The sequence below is a fragment of the Felis catus genome, chromosome F2 (genome assembly GCF_018350175.1).
Source record: "Felis catus isolate Fca126 chromosome F2, F.catus_Fca126_mat1.0, whole genome shotgun sequence".
NCBI classification, from domain to species: domain Eukaryota; kingdom Metazoa; phylum Chordata; class Mammalia; order Carnivora; family Felidae; genus Felis; species Felis catus.
In genome coordinates this window covers 39,217,889-39,229,747 of record NC_058385.1, presented here as the reverse complement: position 1 = coordinate 39,229,747, position 11,859 = coordinate 39,217,889, and positions in this window count along the sequence as shown.

The window sequence follows — 11,859 nt, the reverse complement described above, 5'->3', positions numbered from 1 at the left end:
AAATAGTCCAAAACTTCCATCTCATTTTTTTCTCTTTAACTCAAAAATAAAGAAAATAAGAAGCAAAAATAAAGGAAAACTGGGAAATTGAGGAAGCAGCTGAGTAGGAGAAAACACATCCAAGTTAGCACTTAGGGTGATGTTAGCATCTCTGCCATGAGGCAGGACTGACTTTAGGCCAATGCTGCAGATAAATTTTGGCTCAGGATAAGGAAGAACTTGGTAAAATTCAGGACTGTCCAAAAAAGGAAATAAACTGCTCTTGAAGACAGTTCTCTATTACTGGAGGTGTTCAAGCACAGGATGGGGAAGAATGCGACAAGGATACTACAGAAGGAATTCAAACACGGAGTGGATACATTACTTTTCAGCTCTCTCTCACTCTGTTTGCTTGCTATTGTGTAATTCAGTCTACTATAAAGTGCGACAAATGGTGCCACAAAACTATTTTTAATTCAAGTAAACCCCCCACTGTAATAAACTCCATGGGAAATCAAGAATGCTTTATTGAAATATAATTGTGTTAAAATTAATAGTTTGCTTAAAACCACATTCCTAATCTGCAGGAGTTGTAGCATAGACAAAGATGAGGCCAATTTTCTCTGTAGTTTATTAATAAGTCAAAAGAAATAAGAAAAGAGGAGACACATCATAAATCTTTTCCTTCCCCTGGTTCCTGGGTCTTGAGCATAGTGTTTTTCCCTACGAGATAGTTTTAGGCTCGGGGTTAATGGCTGGGATGTTTGAGATGCTGGTGGAATTTGAGAGTATGGGTGTTGCTTGAAAACATAATAAATAAACTGCTATCTAGTCAGCTATAGCGTAGGTAAGAACTGTCCATTTTTGCCCTTACTTCTGTTCCCAGACCTGCACTCCAGCCAGTGTAATGTACAACTCATCCTTTATGTGACTTAGTAGCTTCTACTCTCAGGAACCCAACTGGCCGCTTGGAGGACGGACTTCCCTGCCTGCAGGCAGGCTGCATATAAAGGTTATGCTGCATCAGGTACTAATTACCTTTGCTTCAAAAACACATCTCCTTTTGTCTTCTGTGCTGCTATCTGCTATCTCTCTGAATTCTTACCCTCTGCCTTATCATGATTTCCTGTGCTAGACCACTCTAGAATCCTTTCCCTGGGCTCTGAACCCATGGAACCTAGACAGACCTCAACCCTCACTATTCCCAGCAATTCTTGGGTCTCCAGATCCTGTCTTCCTGCCTCTTCCCCATCAACCAGCACACCTGTAATTTCTACTTAATACAATAAACATTATTTATTGTGCTAAATGATGTTATGGACTGAATGCCTGGGTCCCTCCAAAAGTCACATGTTGAGTCCTTAACCCCCAATGTGATGGTGTTTGGAGATGAGGCCTTTGGAAGGTAATTAAGGTGAGAATAGGTCATAAAGTTGGGACCTTTGTGATGGGATTATTGGCCTTACAAGAAGAGGAAGATCCCTCTCTCCCTCTCCCTCTCCTTCTGCCTCTCTCTCTTCCTTTCTCTCCTTCTGCCTCTCTCTCTTCCTTTTTCTCTTTCTGTCTCTCTCTCTACCCTTTCCGCATCCCTTAGGTGGCATGCATTGAGCAAATGCCATATGAGGACACAGCGAGAAGACAGACATCTGCAAGGCAGGAAGAGTCCTTACAAGGAAGCAAATCAACTGTCATCTCGATCTTGAACTTCTCAGCCTCTAGAACTATGAGAAATAAATTTCTGATTTGTAGGCCACCCAGACTGATATTTTGTTAGAACAGCCCAAAAAGACTAAGACAGCAGGTGTGACAATGATATAAACTATCCTCACATAGATGTTATATGGAAGCATTTGCCTGACCATTTTTTAATCTCTATTTAAGATAAATATCTTGACACCTATTAACCCTATGATAGCAGAGTAAATGGATGTGAATAAATCTGTTTCTAAAGAAAATGCTTATAAATAAATCAAGTTTTAAGACTACCTGAACTATTGACACAACTCAGATATATTCCAAAGGCTTTATTTTTTTAGACACGGCCTCCACCCTGAATGGAATCACAAGGGGACCTTCAAGTGGAATTGCTTTCATCTGGGGATGAAATCAAATGACTGGTTTCATCCTGGTTGACTATGAGGGGACCAATGTATCTTGAAGGTCTGTAATTCCAGTATGACCAATGGGACAAAACTGAAAGGCCAGTATAAGAAATCTCAATGGGAACACTGTGTCCCTGTTTCTAAAGTGACTGGTATGTTTCCATATTTACCACTATGGACTTCATGAGAACTCAGAGGACAGGAATCTTTTTTCATGCTTTATTGCTCAGTACAGTGTCACAGATAATAGACACTCAGAATAAGTCTGTTGAATGAAAACACTGACAATTTCTTCGGTACTTTAAGTATATTACATGACCACCACTCCTAGCATTCTATATATTTCTTCATCTATGCACTCAGTAAATACTATTTGGTACCTACTCTGTTGCAAGACTCTGTTCTAGGCACTGAGGATGCAGGGAACAAAATAAAACCTTTGCTGTCGTGGGGCTGACATTTAATCGGGGAAATGGGCAACCATCAAACAAACATATTAGAGAGAATAACATAGTGTCAAGCATTAATAAATACTGTGAAGATGATTAAAGCTGCTGAGGGGCTAGAGAATGACAAGTAGATGCTATTTTAGATGCGAAAGTAATGTTTGAGCAGGGATCTAAATGAAGTGAGAGAGTGGGCCCTCGGAATAGCTGAGCATTCCAGCAGAAAGAACAAACGTGAAGGCTTTGAGATGTGAGCGAGTCTGATGTGTCTGAAACAAGAAGAACAATGAGAGTCGTGCAGTTTAGGTCAGAATGGTAGATAGATGTCCGATCACACAGGGCCTTCTAAGTCATTGTTAGCACTTGGATTTTATTCGGAGGAAGCCATGACAATATTTTTGAATCGGGAGTAAAATGTGAGTTATACGTTTAAAGGATCATTCTGGTTGCTGTGAGAATAGACTGGGGAGGTGGGGGTGGGTAGTGGGTGAAGAAAGGGGGATTAGGACCGGTTAGGAAGTGACTACAGCCTTGCATAAGAGAGGACATTGGTGTGGACCAAGGAGCATTCTGGAAGTAGTAATCAAAGAATACATTCAAAAAACAGACGTTGCAAATAGACACAACAGGCTTTGCTGAGATAAGGTTAAATAAAAAATTGAGGAGCAAAGGGTGACTCTGAGGTTTGTGACTAACTGAGGTGGAGAGCACAACAGAGGAGCAGACTTCAGGGAGAAAACCATGAGTTCAGTTTTGAACATAATCTATAAGTAGAAAAGTTAGGCACTTGGGCAAATAGATCTTGTGCATAAGAATGAGGTCCAAAAGGGGTCTGTTGGCCATATCTTAGGGGTGGCCCCAAGCTAGGTAAAGAGAGTGGTTCAGGAATTATTTGTGCCACAGCCCAAGAAGTTCAGGTAAAATAAAGACTGAGAATTGAACGCGGAATCCGGTAATGCCAGAAGTCATTAGTGATTTGACAAGAGTTCTTGAACTGGAGTGAAATGGATAACAGCCTGATGAAAACAAGCTCAAGAGAAAATGAGAGGGAAGAAAGTGGCAAAAACAAAGGCAGACAACTCTTTAATTTCTCCCTTGCCAAAGAGGGAGCAAAGACATTTTAACATTTTTTCTAATTATTTCTTTACTGTATGACTTTGCCACAAGTCTGAATTCCATATCTTGATTTACCTTCAAATATCAGTAGGGACCCAATGAAAAAACTAACCAAGTCGCATGGGCCACCCAGTGACCATGCACTTTATTTACAGAGAAAATCCTATGAAGAAACCTCTGGAGTACTAGACTTACAAAATACAATATAAAAAGCTGACAGCAATGATAGACTTCTTACCGTGACTGACCCTTGGTAAATGTGATATAGTGACGAGAAACTTGCTTGGAGGTGACATGTTTTTGAGGAAGGTACTGTGTCAGTGATGAGGCAGTGTCTAAAGATGAAAGCTTTTCCTGATTTACTCTCTCCCTTTTGTTTTTTTGAAGAGTATTAAGAGTAAGTGCTCTGTGCGAGGGTCTGGAGGTTAGTGGGGAAAGGAGACTCAGACAAGAAAAGGTGTACATCAAATTAGCGTAAAGTGTCAAGTGCAGAAGTAAGTTTTTAGAGTGTTCGGAATGCCAGGCACCGGCCAGGGCATTGACTAAGTCAATATGGCGCATGGTTATAGAGCAGCTTCCAGGCCGTATGACAAAACATTAAGCGAGCAACTGTATATGATTTTAATTCCTCTGGAAATACAGGGTGCTCCAAGAGCATAATTTTACGAGGCACCTAATAATCAAGGAGGCTAAACAAAGCTTGTGAGGAAAAGGGTTTTAAGCTGAATCTGAATGGACTAGCAGGAGTTGGGAAGATATTAATTATGCCTCTGATGTGATTCAGCTGCCACTAGATTTTTTCTTTTATACTTTTCTCTAGTGATGGATGTTTATAAAATGTAGCGAGGGAAAAGCAAAACAAAGGTTTAATGATAACTATATGTTCCTTGAAAAGATGTACTGATGCCTAAGAAAATGGAAAACACGTTATTTTAATGTTACTGTGAAAACAGAAACTAAAGCGTGCTATTTCTATGTGAACCATGGGTAACCTTGTTTTTATCAGTTTATTACCACTGGTGCTTTTTTGTCTTCACTGAACACTTTCCTTTTTGTCACTCAAGTAATGTAATCACCTCCTTTTGTGTGATAATCATAGGTAATTAATTTTGTAACTGTTTCTGTCCTGTTAGACTGTTAATTGGATGTCTGTGAATCTTATATCTCTCGACTCCTGCAAAAAGTTAATATATGCTAGTTTTGAAAGGACAGGGGTGCTCTCCTGATTTTGATGGTCAGTTCTTACTACAAATACTGTCTTCCTAGACATACTAGTGCTTGGGTATAGAACGATATCTTTTATGCTGAGATGAATTTCAAAGTCCTAAGGGAAAAAAGCAACGGGCTATCCTTTACTGCCACATGTAATTTTCAGCATAAATCGATATTATTTGTCCCTGTTCCTTTGGCGTGAGGTCATGTGGATTGAAGCCAAGTTTAAAAAGTTAGTAAGTGATATAGCTGAGATAGGAACTCAACTCTAAATTGAATAATAAACTGAATACACTCTGAATCTAAATCAAGGTCTCGTTCCAAAAGTGCGAAGATTGATTCCACTACGGACAGGAGGGCCTAGCAGTGAGGAGTCCAGTTTCTAGAGTGACTGCCTTGGTTCACCTCCTGGCCAGACCAGTTAATATTACATAACTTTGTACTTTTTGCCTAATGCCACATATATAAAAAAGGGGAAAAACAGTACTATTTAATTCACTATTTGTATGAGAACTAATTTTTTTGCAAAAAAAACTTAATATATGTAAAACACTTAGCATTGTGTCAGCAGATACTAATAGCCCAATAATTTTTGGTTACTATTACAATTCTATTCGGTTTGTAACATATAACATATATAATTGCTTTAACTCTTCTCTAGTAGTATCCCATCCTGACCATATGCAATTACTTTATGCAACACAGATTTATACTGACTTTACATCGGAAAAAACTAAACTCTTAAAAACGCAGATCTTTTCCCCATTATTGCCCTGTGAATTTCAGTCTGAGTTCTTCATTAGTCCTATCAGACACAGGTAGTCATAGATTCACGAACTTCTACATTAAAGACTGATCTTCAAAATAGTATTAGATGCAAATTTTGTCATATATATTTTTTAACACAATAAAACAGTAAAAAAGTAACAAAAATGGCGTTGATTCATTTATATAAAATTGCATATATAAAATTGCATATATTTTTTATATTGTATTAATACTATATAATTACATTATATGATATAATTTTATGTAACATATTTTGTATTTATATTTTTATATATTAATTGCATATATGTAATTACATTTTGTTTGTTTATTTTATTTTATTTTTTATTCTTTTTAATACTTATTTTTGAGGGAGAGCATGAGTGGAAAAGAGGCAGAGAGAGAGAGAGAGAGAGAGAGAAAATCTGAAGCAGGCTCCAGGCACTGAGCTGTCAGCACAGAGCCCGATGTGGGGCTCGAACTCATGAACTATGAGATCATGACCTGAGCTGAAGTCGGAAGCTTAACTGACTGAGCCACCCAGGCACCCCTTATGTGTTTATTTTATATAATCTATTTTTATTTTTTAATTTTAGATATAGATATGTGTAGATATATTGATATATATTCGACGCACCTAAATGGAAATTATCAACCCCAAAATAAGATCTGACAATGGGCCTAGAGGACTATTAAACATCAAACATCCACATGAATGCCAAAAAGCTCAAGTATCCGTATAGTTGGTCAACCCGATGCCATGTGTACAAGTATTTGGAAATGCCTCTATGATAATTTAAGTTTCACAACTTGTTTTCAAACATATGATACTGATGGACCCAGCATACGTGTTATAAACTTCACCAATTTGTTCTTATATTTAATTGTTGAGCTGGGCTTGGCCCCGGGGGACCGCTAAGAAGAATGGAGAGTCCCTGCCCTCACAGAGCCTCCAGCATAGCAAGAGGCACCCAGATAACTGGAACAAGCGTATGGCTAGAATAAAGCATAGAAGGTATCAAAAATGTGTTGCTCATGCCTTCTTTCTCACAGTGCTACTAAGGATTAGCAGTATCCAAACGAGGCAGTAGAACAACAACAACAACAACAAAAGCAAAGAGGACATCAGGTTCAGGGAGACAGGTACCCACAGGAGGAGGGAGGAGAAAGGAACTCCTAGGAGAGTGGTGGAAGGAGGTCCCAGAAGACCACTTCTACACGAGACGCGGACACCCCCAGCCAGGACTGAAGCAGGCCAAGGTCTCCGATGTCATTCCAGCAGAAGATTAAATGGATAGAATATCTGAAGTGCCTGAACCATGAGTTCAGGCAACAGGATGAGAGTCTGCGATCAGATTTGTGATTAGATATACAAAAAAATCAGGCAAACAATCAAAACAAAAGGGTAGTTATTAACTTCAGGGAAAGCAAAAGTGTACAGGAAAGGAAAAATACATATGATTTACCCTATGGTCAGTTGTGAATAGCATTAATAGAATCATAACAGTAAAAATATTAAATGACAAATGTCCACGGGGGAACGGAATGGATCTATGTGTGGCAAGCATAAGGAGAGAAAACCGATTCTATATAAAGAAACAGATTATATATTAAGAAGTCAATAAATAAAGAGTAAACCAAGAAATCAATGTAAGAAACAAAACAAACAAATGGAGATAAATAAAAAAAACAAGCTTAAATACAGAAAACAAACCAGTGGTTGCCAGGAAGACAGGGGTGGGATGGGTAAAACAGACAAAGGGGATTAAGAGTATATGGATCTTGATGAGGACCGAGTAATTTATAGACTTGTTGAATCATTATATTGTATGCCTGAAACGAATATAGCATTAGATGTTAATTCTACTTACATCTTTAACATCCTAAAAAAAAAATATTACAACTTAAAAATAAAACAGACTGGAAACCAATTTAGTTACTAGCTATTGATTCTGCATGATGGGCATGCGAGTGTTTTATTGTTTTCTGAACTTTATTTGTTTTTAATTTCTCAAAGTAAAAATTACTGGTTTTTAACATAAGACAGCTATACAACCAGAAGCTAAAACTGGAATTTTGCTGAATGAGAAACAAACAAACAAAAGACCTTTGGTATATGTGGACTTGGGCAAAAGTTGTGCATCGGTAGAAGAGATACAAATGAACAAACCAGGCTAGGTCCCCCTTGAGTCTACTCTACAGTCAGATGGTTATAAAGCTCTTGTCTGTGTCAGGGTCTCCGCATATGTTGACATCTGTGCCCTCCACTGCCTCCCCTCCCCCTGAAGACTCTCCTCTTCCCCCCCCCCCGCTACCTCTCACTCATCCTTCAGGTCCCAGACTAAATACTACTTCCTGTAGAAGTGTCACTGGCCGCCTGACCCACCTTCACCACCACCCATCAGGTTAGTCAATGCCATTCCAGTAGGTTTACTGGTTCAGTGCCTTCCTCCCCCATCAGAGTTTACACTCTGCAAGGGATTTTCTCCAATTGCTCAAATTAAAACCCTTGAAGGCATCCCTGCCTTCTGTCTTCCTCTCACCCTCCATCTACAATTTTCAGCAAATCCCACTGGCTCCATCTTGAAAATATATTCAGAACCTGCGCCCTCCTCATTTCTTTCAACACTACTAAAGCAGAGCCACAGTTCTGTTCCCCGAGAGCCACCTCTCTGCTTCCATGCCTCCCTCTTGCAGACCTTCTTCCACCAGGCAGCCGGAGGGCTCCTTAGAAAATAAGTCAGAAACGCCCCTCATCTCTCACAAGATGAAGAGTGCTCATGTTGGTTCACACGGCCCAATGGGAACTGGCCCCACTGCCTCTCAGTCCTCATTGTGCTCCTTACTCACCCTTCTTTCCACCCTTCTTTTCCAGCCGTGTCCTGGCATTTCGTCATGGCACTTGGCCTCTCCACTGCCCACAGCCTCTCGTCTTGCCGACGCTCCGGGTGCTTACTCCTGCTGTTCATTCTGCTTTCTGCCTAAGAGTCGTGTTTTCACGTGCCATCCCTAGTGCCCTCACCCTGCTTTATTTGTCTTCCAAGTTCTTATCGCTACACGGCGTATTTTAGCATTGGCTGTTAATCGATCGGTTGGTCTTTGCTAATTTTTCAGCTTCATGAGGGCAAAGACTTGTTTGTCCCCTGTTGTATTCTCACTGCTAGAACAAACTTGGCATGTCATATACACTTAGTAGATGGTTCTTGAAACACCTTTCTAATTGAGTGAGAAAACATCTTGCCTGTTTTAGGAGAACTTTGGACCCATCGGAAGAGTGCTTGGAACACAGAGCCTCAATAAATACTTTGAATGAATAAAGTCAATGTCAAAGTACAATATGAGTGAGCTAGAGAAATTTTTCTCTCCACAATGACTGCCAATGGCAGTCAACTATTCTGATGTTGAAAAATATAGGAAGACCGTGAGAAAGGTATAGAGGGAGCTCGGTGGTATTAAAGAACAAATATAAAAGAATGACATTATCAGGGGTGCCTGGGTGGCTCAGTCGGTTGAGTGTCTGACTTCAGCTCAGGTCATGATCTCACGGTTCTTGGGTTCGAGCCCCGGGTCGGGCTCTGTGCTCACAGCTCAGAGCCTAGAGCCTGCTTCAGATTCTGTGTCTCCCTCTCTCTCTGCTCCCCTCACCTCTCTCTCTCTCTCTCTCTCAAAAATAAATAAACATTAAAAAATTAAAAAAAAAAAGAATGACATTATCTAGGGAGAGGGAAAGTATGCAGAATATTTAGGAAGGAAACTAACACTTATTGTTATAAGTGTACTCACTCACTGTATTCCAGACACAGCATCAGACCTATAGAAATATATATCATTTTTAAATTCTCATAGCTTTTTGTGAGACGGATATGATGAGTCCCATTTTACCAAGAAAGAAATGGACTCAGATAATTTAATTAAAACCAGGTCACAAATCTAACAGGTACAGCCTATCTGGCCGGCAGACTGTTCACACCCAGGCTTGGAGACTGCTCTCTGTACAAGCTTCATTCTTTTTTTTTTTTTTTTTTTTTTTGTATTTTTTTTTTAACATTTTATTTATTTTTGAGACAGAGAGAGAGCACGAACAGGGGAGGGTCAGAGAAAGAGGGAGACACAGAATCTGAAACAGGCTCCAGGCTCTGAGCCCTCAGCACAGAGCCTGACGCGGGGCCCGAACCCACAGACCGCGAGATCATGACCTGAGCTGAAGTCGGCCGCCCAACCGACTGAGCCACCCAGGCGCCCCTGTACAAGCTTCATTCTTATGAAAAGTATTTTTACCCTCTACAGTATTTTGCACCAGAGATGTCTGCACTAAATACTCGATGAATCAAAGATCCCTTCACCGAAAAGGTCTTAAAGGTTGGTAGAAACCCAACAGGAGAAAAAAATATATATTTGGGCTGATAGTGATTTTTAGTTTTTAGTCTTCCCAAAGCAAAATAAGCTTGGTAGAAAAATAAGAAAATTGCACTTGCCAAAAGATTAATTGAGGATGTGGTCTAATCATCTTCCAGAGCATTAAGCCAACCTAAACAGAAAGGTATTTTCAGCTTTGAAGAGTTGTTCTTATGCATGCAGAATTATAAATGGCCTAATTTTCCCTATATCTCCATAATTAACAGAATAATTATTGATCAGCACAAAGCACACAGTCTCTGGAGACATGATTTGTGTGAGCGCTTAGCTTTTTGAAAGCTTAAATCACTGTAGTCAGTATTAAAAAATGAATTGATAGGAAATGTGGTATAATTAATCCACCTATTCTATTTGCACATGAACATCTTTTCATGCTAAATATCTCATTCATTTAGGAGAGAATACAAATGTATTACAATGACAGAAAAAAAATAAATTGGAACTTTTATTTTCCCTGCCGTACTCCTTGTTTTTAATTTGCTCCGACTTCTCCTATATTGCGCAAGTTTAAAATATTTCTCAACTTTCATCTGCCAATTACAGGTGCAAGGAACAGCCTAGGCAGAGGATTGGGGGCAATACTCTAAATCCCTTAGAACGTATGTGCCCTAATGCTGTGCTGTTTGTCCTCCTGGCTCTCCAGCCTTCTCTGTTCCGCTCAGTATTGCCAGGCCGTCCCCGGCAGGCTGCACAGGCCAGCCCCCTTTGCCAGCAGGTTTCCTACGGGGCTCGGAAAATTAGAAGTAACCGGTGGGACAGTGGAAAGAAGAAAAAAGTCAAGATATATTTCCCCATCCCTCCCTGCCCAGGTGGCCTGGGGTCCGAAGCGACACTTGCCTGCGCTGTGCCTCCAGCTGCCTATCCACAGACCTGCCAGGTGACCTAGACCCCTGAGCTCTGATAACACCATCTCCCTTTGTGTTCCAGCCCAGGGGTAACAGCGACTTCTTGCTGTTGCTAATCTCTGGACGGCCTCGCTCTCAGGGCCTGTTGCCTTCACAGTTCTTCCGTTTCCTGTGTAACCAATTCCTGTATTAAATTTCCTCTGTTCTGAATATTTAAAGCAGTTTGTGTTTCGCCGCTTAGTCCCAGCTGTTCTAATATGCTTACCCCTTGACAGGAGGGACGTAGTTTGCCTTGTTTCCTGCCATATCCTAGTACCTAGGAAAGTACCAGGTACGTAGTAAGTAATCGAGGAAAATGTGCTGAATGAATGAATGGAAAATGCATCCTTTAGTCTGGTGATTCTCAAGCTTTATCAAGTATCAAAACTACCTGGAGGGTTTATTATAACACAGATTGCCACCCCCTTACATCCCCCTTCCCCAAATTTCTGATATACTAGCTCTAGGATGAGGCCCCAAAGTATGCATCTCTAACACATTCCTAGGTGAGGCTGGTGTTGTTAATCCAAAAACCACACTTTGAGAACTGCTGCTTTAGTCCAGGATCTGCCCTGCAAACAGCCCAAACTGAACATATATGGTGGAATCAACATCTATATCAATGAGCACTAACTTTTTATATTCGAAGGCAACCTGGCATGCCTTTTCAATTATTGTAACCACACTAAATATTTGTTGCGAAAGCAAGGAATTTTCATATCTTCTAAGCCTTTACCGGAATGGTTATTACTGGTCAGTTAGGTCCTTTTTAAAAAATCTCATCCTAGGGGCGCCTGGGTGGCGCAGTCGGTTAAGCGTCTGACTTCAGCCAGGTCACGATCTCACGGTCTGTGAGTTCGAGCCCCGCGTCAGGCTCTGGGCTGATGGTTCAGAGCCTGGAGCCTGTTTCCGATTCTGTGTCTCCCTCTCTCTCTG